A 9,335-nucleotide genomic window follows, 5' to 3' on the forward strand; every position below is an offset into this window, starting at 1 on the left:
ATGCCTAAAACATCTCACTGACCCACCTCTGCCCTCATCTCTCTCTTTCAGGGCACCTAGTGTAGCCTGTTCTAACGTACTTTAGATCCTTAGACAGTGAAATTCTGTCTTATTTGAAAAGGTCATCGTTGCTTCCACGTGTTGCCCACTCAGCTTTTAGCATCCTAGGAAGGGGAGCAGGCCCCACGTAAGAGCAGCCTGAGGCATGAACGACCCCGAGAGAGTGTGTGCCTGTGCCTTGGAGGATGCAGGGCTTTAAAAAAAAAAAAAAAAGCTCACACATGCACATGGCCCGAAATGCTAATGCTGCAGGAGCTCTTACTCGAGATCCGGGCCTTCTAGCCTTGCCCTCAGGTCTCTCGTTTCCTCTTCCCAGAGACAACTTGAGTTTTTCCCAGAAATATTCTACATATAAATATTCAGGTACCTGTCTCACACACCCCAGCCACACCCACCTTTTTTTCCAGACAAATGGTAGCACACAATACACACCGTCCTCACTAACAATAAAGTGAATATTATTCACTAATGGTCCAGAAAGGGCTTCTTCGTTCTTTGTGGGGCTTCACAGATTCTGCTGAGGGACGCGTGTGGCGCGATCCTCCCTGCCGACGGACATGTACAATTTGCCATTATGGATATTCACGCAACTACCATCCTTTGATGATATTCTAACAAGATACAGATTTGTCCCAGAAGCGTTTAGGCTGCTTATTTTGATCAGCATTGCCAAACTACACTCCAGTGTACACTCCGACCAACAACACAGTGGGAAACTACCACTTTTGTGGGCCAAAAAAGTCAACTATTCACAGCATTCTATGATTTGTTCTAACATGAGAGAGGTTCGGACCCTCACCAACATGGTGAATTGTCCGACCTTTGGTCAATTTGGCGTGTTAAAGTGCTTTTCCTTACGTTATAATTTGAGTTTGTCTTATTATGAGAGTGAACACCTTTTCAGTGTTTAATGGCCCTTTGTATTTCTTTCTCTGTGAGCTGTCCAATTGTGTGTCCATTTTAGGCATCTTTTTGACATAATTTTTACTTTAAAAGCTCTTTAATATTAAGAAAATGGAATATTCTGTCATATTCAGATAATGTTCCCATTTATCCCTCTGCCTGGGAGGAAACAGAAAGGCAGTCGGTCAACCTGGGGCAGCCACTCACAGGGCCTATGCCCGGCGGGCAGGTGGAGGGGCGTGGGGTTGCTCAGCTCATCCACAGAACGTTTTACAGGTGCCGTAACCCGGGGGCTACCCCGAGGGCTCTATCTGCCTTAACTCACAGCTGGTCAGGGCAAGGTTTCTGGCTTTCCTGCCCGAGCTGGATAGGGCCTCAGCCTGCATGGTCTTCTTTCAATGAGCAGGTGGAGTCTGAGCCCAGACCTTGGGGGGCTGGGTACCACCGGAAGCGGAACTGCTGGGGCGTGTGCAGACTACGGCCCTTCCAGCCTGGCCTCCTGCCCACGCACAGCCTCCTAGTAGCCCCCCGCTGACCTGCTCACTTGTTCCTGGGGCCCCAGTGAGTAAATAGCTGGTGCCGGGTAGAAGGTGTGGGGATGGTGGTGTCAGGCACACCTGTTGGACAGAGTGGGAGGATCCACTGCTCAATTCTGAGAATCCAGAAATGGCTTCACTTAGCAATTCTGTGAATGATGTGGCAGCAGGGGCTGGTGCTTGAAGAGAACAGCAGGTGATTCACCCCCTGAGATTCCGAGAATAAGGGCAGAAGGAGCCGCCCTCCCCCTTACAAAGATGCCTCTAATTCACAGCAGAACTGAAGTGTTCGAGCTCCGTATCATGCAGTTTTTCTTTCATTCTCCTTTTTCCCTTGTATTTTCTAAAAATCTTTTCTTGAAGCCCTATACAGCATTTAAGATCTTGGCTGGTACAGTGAAATAGGTTTCTGTCTGAGACCTTCTGGACTTCCTAGATCTCAATAAAACTACAAATTATGGAGGAGAGGTGCTCAGCCTTGGCTGAACTGGGGAGATTTAAAAGAAACCCTACGTCCAGACCACACCTGAGACCACCCAGAGTTTCTGAGTTGGGGCCCAGCACCAGCACTTTTGAAAACTCCCAGGAGATGGATAACCAGCACTGAGAACTGCCATGTTTGTTTCCTTCTAAGGGTTTATGACACGTTCTGATCCTTCCTCTTGCTAGTTCTCTGAGCGTGATACAGGGCTTACACGCCCAGCTCTGCAGGAAGGCGGAGCTCGCCTCGGGTCCCAGCTCTCTCCCTACCTGTACCACCTGTGCAGGCTTCTTCACTCCCCAGCCTTGACACTTCCTTGGAATAACAGTAGCCCTCCTGCACAGGGTGGTTTTGATGATTAAATAAGATAAATCATGCACAACACTTAGAACAGGGCCCAGCACTTGATAAACAGCCAATGAATGAAGCAAGAAGGGCAGGCAGGCCTGAGTTATTCTTTAAGGATAACAGAGACCCCAAAGACAAGGACTGAAGACAAGCTCAGCCTCAGAGAAGGCATTTGAACTGGACGCAACAAAGGATTAGTATTCAGAGTACATGAAGAAAAGGACAGCCCAGTAGAAAAGTGGACAAAGAGACATGAGCAAAGAGACGCACAAAGAAACCTGAATCATAAATGTCTGAGATTTGGGGGGAGGGTATAGCTCAAGTGGCAGAGTGCATGCTTAGCATGCACAAGGTTCTGGGTTCAATCCCCAGTACACCCACTAAAAATAAATTTTAAAAAAAAACCTAATTATCCACCAGCCCCCCCGAAAATTCATTTAAAAAATAAAATAAAATAAAAATAAATAAATGTTTGAGATTCGTCTTCACTAGTAATTGGGGGAATACAAATAAAATTCACTCTGATCAATTACCCAAATTACAACTTCAACAAGGACAAAGAATGAGCTAGCATCCATATATATCAACATGAGTTGTTCCCCGAAATGTCCTGTTGAGGAGAAAAGGATGTGTCAGGAAGATACCATTAAGATACAGAAATTATCATTTATGTACATCTGTGCTCACAAAATACTGCTACTCACTGCAGATGTGGTACAAAATATCAAAACAAGGACATTTAAAATCTTCCTTTACTATATATAAAGATAGATAAAAAATGAATTCTTCTCTATAGCAAAGGAAACTATAGTCAATATCGTGTAGTAACCTTTAACGAAAAAGAATATGAAAATGAACACATGTATGTATATGCATGACTGGGACGTTCTTCTGTACACCAGAAATTGGCACATTGTAACTGACTATACTTTAATAAAATAAAATAAAATAAAATAAAATAAAATAAAATAAAATAAAATGAAATAAAATAAAATCCTCCTTTATCAGTGGTGTCGTATTTATTTTTCATTGCAAAAGGATTTGAAGCAACTACCACTAAAGATTCATCTTTGCTAATTCCAGGTGGTGGCTCTAGTGGTATTTGTCAATGTTATTTTTTGGTGGTTTTAATTTTTTTATTCAAATTTAAGAGAAAAAGGAGCAAGAGAGAGAGATGTTTTCTCTGACAATCTTGCCCCTCGCCCTCAGTGTCCTGCTGTCATCCCTTTGCCCGTGGCACTACTGACAAGGACCAAACCCAGGACTTGGACGGCATCTTGCTGGAGCCAGCCAAAACCACGTTTGTGTAAACAGCTTTATTTCTTAGCATTTACCTGCCCAAGCACAAATCACATAATTCCACAAAGATCTCACTGAATCAGGATGTTAACAGTAACAAAGATGCGATAAAAAGCTCTCCATTAAGAATCAGCCTCTTCACCATGTCTTCTCAGCCTCCGTAGGGAAAAAAAAAATACGAATACTTTACAAAGCTATCTCGTAAAATGTTATGTTAAATGAACAACAAATTACTTTTTCTTTTACCAGCTTTTAATGCAAATAGTGCCATTTATGCCTGACCTTCAGGAATATGAGATATTTTAAATGACAGCATAAAAAGAGTTCTTGTTTGAAAACGCAAGCTACTTTAGACTGCATATTATTACTTATAAGTATAGCATGTGCCAGCATCACTCATTTTAGCATCCCATTTGTATCTAACTGGTATGTGTTTCAGTTGACATTTATTGTTCTCCCGCATACGTGTCAAATTCCTTAATGATGACTCTGACAAAGGCGTAGAGCTTGGTATATATAAATCACATTTGCTACCATATAATCAGTGTTATCTATTAGAATGCTATTTGTGACAAATCATGTTCCAAATAAAAATTGAATTGATTTTTCTGTTATTTTAATATTGTACCACAAACGGCGAGCCCTTGATTGAATCTTAAACACTTTAATGCTCTGTTTTTGTTTGAGGCAGATCAGAAATGGAGTTTGCACAATTCACAAAGCTAAAACAATCTGTAAAACAACAAAATCAAATTTCAAAAAGCATCTTTATTTTCAAGCCAAGGGAATAAATTTGGTAAAGCTATCGTTACAGGGTACACAGCTTAACAACGAAAGCCTTGCACGCACAGTTAATTTCAATGCATCCATTTTCATCTAAATTAGATTTTAACTTTAATGCAGGGTATGAAAAGCCTCTACAGCCTTTGTTTCTACCTTTTCTCTCAAGCAATTGCAGGCTTTCTCTCGGCTAATCTGAGCTCCACATCACTCCTGTCCCTTTCCCTCTGGGCAGTGAATTTGGGCTACATTCTCAGTATTCTGGGCACGTGGGGGTTCTGTTTCCCAGATCCTCCAGAGGGGTCTCTCTCAGGAGGGCACCTAGTTGACCAATAGTGCTTACAAAATATACCAGATCCTGGCTGGCAACAGTCCCTTGGGTTAAGCTGTGGTTCAGAACAGGGGTTGGCTACTTAGGGCCCATGAGCCACCTGCTTTTGTACAGCTCTCCAGCCAAGAATGGTTTCCACATTAAAAAAATCTTTTTGATTCAAAAGAATATTCTTTCACAATACATGAAAATGATATGAAATTAAAATTTCAGTGTCTATATGTAGTAAACAATCTTATGGTTACCAGGGAAAGGGGGTGGGAAGGGATAAATTTGGGAGTTTAAGATTTACAAATGTTAGCCACTATATACAAAAAGATTTTTTTAAAAGTTTCTTCTGTATAGCACAGGGAACTATATTCAATACCTTATAATAAAATTTAATGAAAAAGAATATGAAAACAAATATATGTATGTATATGCATGACTGGGACATTGTGCTGTACACCAGAAATTGACACATTGCAATTGACTGTACTTCAATTTAAAAAAATATTTCAGCGTTTATAAATAAAATTTTAGTGGAAAGCAGCCACATACTCACATATACGTTATCTCTAGCTGCTTTTCTGCTAAAATGGCAGAATTGAGTAGTTGTAAGAGGCCATACAGCCTGGGAAGCCTAAAATATTGACTTTCTGGCCCTTTCTAGAAAAAAAATGTTCAATGCCTGGTTTAGAAGGAAGACCTTTAGTGATTTCTGTCTTATTAAAAGAGTTAGCACCGTCAGGGCAGGAGGCTGAGGAAGTGCAAATAAAAAGCTGCATTCATAACAATAAATCCCATAGAAAGGTTTTTTAGACATACCAGCTAAGTGACGTCCTCAGAATGTCCGTAAGTAGATACAGTGAGAGAAAGACAACCAAGGGAAACAACACCATCCCAGCTTTTGCGAAGCCACAGATGTGCTAAGCACGCACACGAATTATGAAATAAGTTAGACGTGCCCTGAAACAAATAGGTTTTAAAATACTTTCAGCACTTTCCAAAACTGGGTTGAGGTTAAGCAAATAGAAGTGATCTCAGGCGAACTGAAGCTGGGGTCTGGGACTGTGGAGGGCGGGGGTTGCTGCAGCCGGACAGAGAGGCCTGGGGGGAGCTGCCTTTGGTGTGACCTTCAGGAAAGCACATGTCAGAAACGAGGCCTGAAGGACCTTGGAGCTGGGCAGCCCGCTTCTCTAGGTCATGGAGGAGCTGTTGCCCCTTCCCTACGGTACCCTCATCTGGTCAGGAAGGGCGGGGAGCGCGCTTCCTCTCAGCCTCTGGAGAATCCAGTCAAATGCGGCTTGAACCCAAATACTGACGTGGGGCTTTTATCTGGGATTCATCAGCTACCTTTGAAAGGGCCGCCTGTGTTTTTTTCTGGGAAAAATGACCCTGAGTCAATTGCTTAACCTCTGTGTGCCTCAGTTTCCTCTTCTGTAAGATGAAACTATCTATGCTAACTAATACTAAATAAGTAAGCTATTTAAGGAAAAGTGTGTCGGCCAGAGTCTGACACAAGCAAGCACATTAGCCGGGCTGTGGCTGTTTTTATTACTAGCCGATCGTACCTATTCGGCCTGCCTCGCAGGGTTAGGGTCCCTGGAGAAAAACTGCAGTGGGGAAAAGAGCAAGCATTGCATTAGGGGCCAGGAGCCCTGGGTTCTGAGCCCTTCTAAGAACTCACTGCGTTGGTTCAGAGACATCATGCCCCCACCGCCAACCCATGTCCTCTCTAGCAATGCCCCCAGGTCCCTTTATCCCAGTGGGAATTGATAACCTTTACTGAGCACGTGTGGCCCAGACTTACGTGCCTAATCTCATGATTCCGGGTTGGTCCTGCTGTTATCTTCATTTTACAAAATAGGAATCTGAGGCTCAGTGAGATGAAGGAAAGCCTCTAGAGGCACACAGCCAGGAAAAAAGCAGACTTGAGATCTGAACTCAGGGAGTGTCTGACTCCTGGCCACACGCTTCACAGCCGTGTGGGGACAAAGTTAAAGCTGTAACTGAGATCCTGTTTAGAGCTACCAGTCACCACTCTCTGGGACGGGGAACGAGGACGAGGAACCCAGGTATCCTCTCCCAACACCCGGCCTCCAGGGGAGCTGACAGTTCTCCCACAGAAAGAGAAAGAAGGCACCCCAAAGGAGCACTTTAACTGCCACAGAATTCAAACTATCCTCACAAAAGGGCCTGTTGTTTTAAAAAAAAATACAAACCCATACCTTCCATTTCTTCAGCATTCCCATACCCAGGGAATTTTGTCTTAGGTAATGGAATTGTTTTTAGTGGCAAGAATGAGCTCATTACAGATGCAGCTTGTGCTAATAATGATAATTTGCTGCACAGTAAAATCACCTCTCCACCTCCCCCGACAGACGACGCACTAAAATTATAGGCTAGGGAGAAGCAGAAGGGATCAAGATTAAGGGAAAGAACTGCAATGAGGAACTGCTTCAACAAAAGGAGTTTGATTTGCACAGTGAACTTGGTGATCTTAATCATGAAGTTGCAGAAGAATTAGATACTATTAAACAATTTTTTAATTATCTTTATTCAATTTTGTTATTTCTGTCATCGGATGGTTATTTTCTGTTTTTGTTTTACTGCAGTAAGCCATTTTTTATAGGTTGGGGCCAAACGATTTAGCTAGTGACTTAAATATTGACGCCCAATTTGATCTCATGGATGAAATCAAGCTGAGGACAGTTGCACGGAGTAGTTTTGGTCCTGGCGTCCCTTAATTTCATGGGCAAAGACTTCAAAAACCTTGAATCCAGAGCAGTCATCTGCCAACTCTATGGGGGTCTGGGAAAGGGAAACAGGCAGAATTGCCTCCCATGTCTTTCATTCCTGGGGAGCCAGCAGAGGTGCAGCAGCCTGGACCGCACGGCCCCCGGCAGGTGAGGGATCAACCTCCTGGTTTCCTTCCTGGGACAGTGGGGTCACTCTCCCAGGGTGTTAAGAAAGCTGGAAAAAAAATCCCAACTATTCACTGAGCTTGGTCCCAGCCCTTGGATGAAAATGCAACTAAATTCTATTGAGCTGTGGCTTTTTTTTCTTTAAACATGCAATCTCTAAAAGATTAAAATATCTTTTAATCAATCCAAATAAAGATTTAATTAATTCAAATAAGGAAAAAATACTTTTTTTCCTGATTATGGAAACAATGCATGTTAGCTGTTAAAAAAAAAAAGGAAAAAACACAAGAAGATACAAAAGGACCAATAACACCATCATCCGAATAACCACTGTGTGATGGATTAGCTTCCTTTACTCCTCCTCCCTTATTTTTAAACAAAAAGACAGGATTATAGTGTGTGTGTGTATACATGGATTTGCTGTTATTATATTGTCTTATGTCCTGCTTTTTTCACGTGCTGTATCACAAATATTTTTCCACTATTGCCTTCTTCTATCACATTATTTTTTAATAATGGGATGCACTGTAATCCCTAGTCCCACTGGGTTTGGTTTGTTGTTTTCTATGACAATCACCCTTTACACACACCCTTGGTTATTTCTCAGGACCAGGGTTCCTTTCCATTTCTCGTCCAGGGACCCTCTGGCTGTCTGGCGAAACCTGTGAATCTCTTCTTAGAACAATGTTTTTAAATGTGTAAAATATAATGTATGAGATTACAAAGGAAGCTATGTATATTGAAATACTATCAAAATATTGAAATTAAATAATATTCACATAGATTTGTGAAATAGCCATATAAGCTTTTGCTTATACAGATGTTGAACAACAGTATGTTAGAGTAGATACAGTAGCTCTAGTAACGATTATAATTATAAAGTAGCGATTGACATTATTTCAAGCTTTTGCAAAATGAAAGTCATATGATATGAAAAGACCTAGGATTTTTACTGGGCAAAGGTGACAGGTACGTCTGTGGTTTGCCACCTACATTCATAAATGAAGGAAATAATATAGCTCACGTGGAGGTCAGTGAAAATAAAGACGTAACGTTTTCTCATCTGCGTTCTTTTTTTTTCTCATCAGAGTCAAAGGTTTGACTCCTGATTTCTATTCATGGAAACCTGGGGATCCAGGGAGCCCAGGTGAAAATTCCTACCTTGGGAAAAACTCCCAAGCAGGGACTTGCTGCATCTTTTGGCCCTGCAGTTTTGAGTCTTTTGATAGCGAGGGCCTTATTGCCCCAGGAGCTGCTTTTGATGTCCCCTTCATACCAGCGGCTGCAGAGTGAGGTCAGAGCGAGTGCCTGCGGGTGATGAAAGGTGAGCCAGCATTATGGGTTGAATTGTGTCCTCTCCCGCCCATAGGGTATGTTGAAGTCCTAATCTCCAGTACCTGAGAATGTGACTGATTTGGAAATAGGGCTGTTGCAGGTGTAATTGGTTAAGACCAGGTCATATTGAAGAAGACTGAGCCCTAATCCAGTGTGATTGGTGTCCTGATTAGAAGACAGCCATGTGAAGACACAGACACAGAGGGACGCCATGTGATGACAAAGACAGAGATTGGCATTATGCACCAAAGATCACCAAAGATTGACAGCAAACCACCAGGAGCTGGGGAAGAGGCAGGGAGTACTTCTCCCCTGAGGTTTCAGAGGGAGCAGGGCCCTGCTAACACCTTGAATAT

The sequence above is a fragment of the Vicugna pacos genome, chromosome 11 (genome assembly GCF_048564905.1).
Source record: "Vicugna pacos chromosome 11, VicPac4, whole genome shotgun sequence".
In the NCBI taxonomy this organism is placed as follows: Eukaryota; Metazoa; Chordata; class Mammalia; order Artiodactyla; family Camelidae; genus Vicugna; species Vicugna pacos.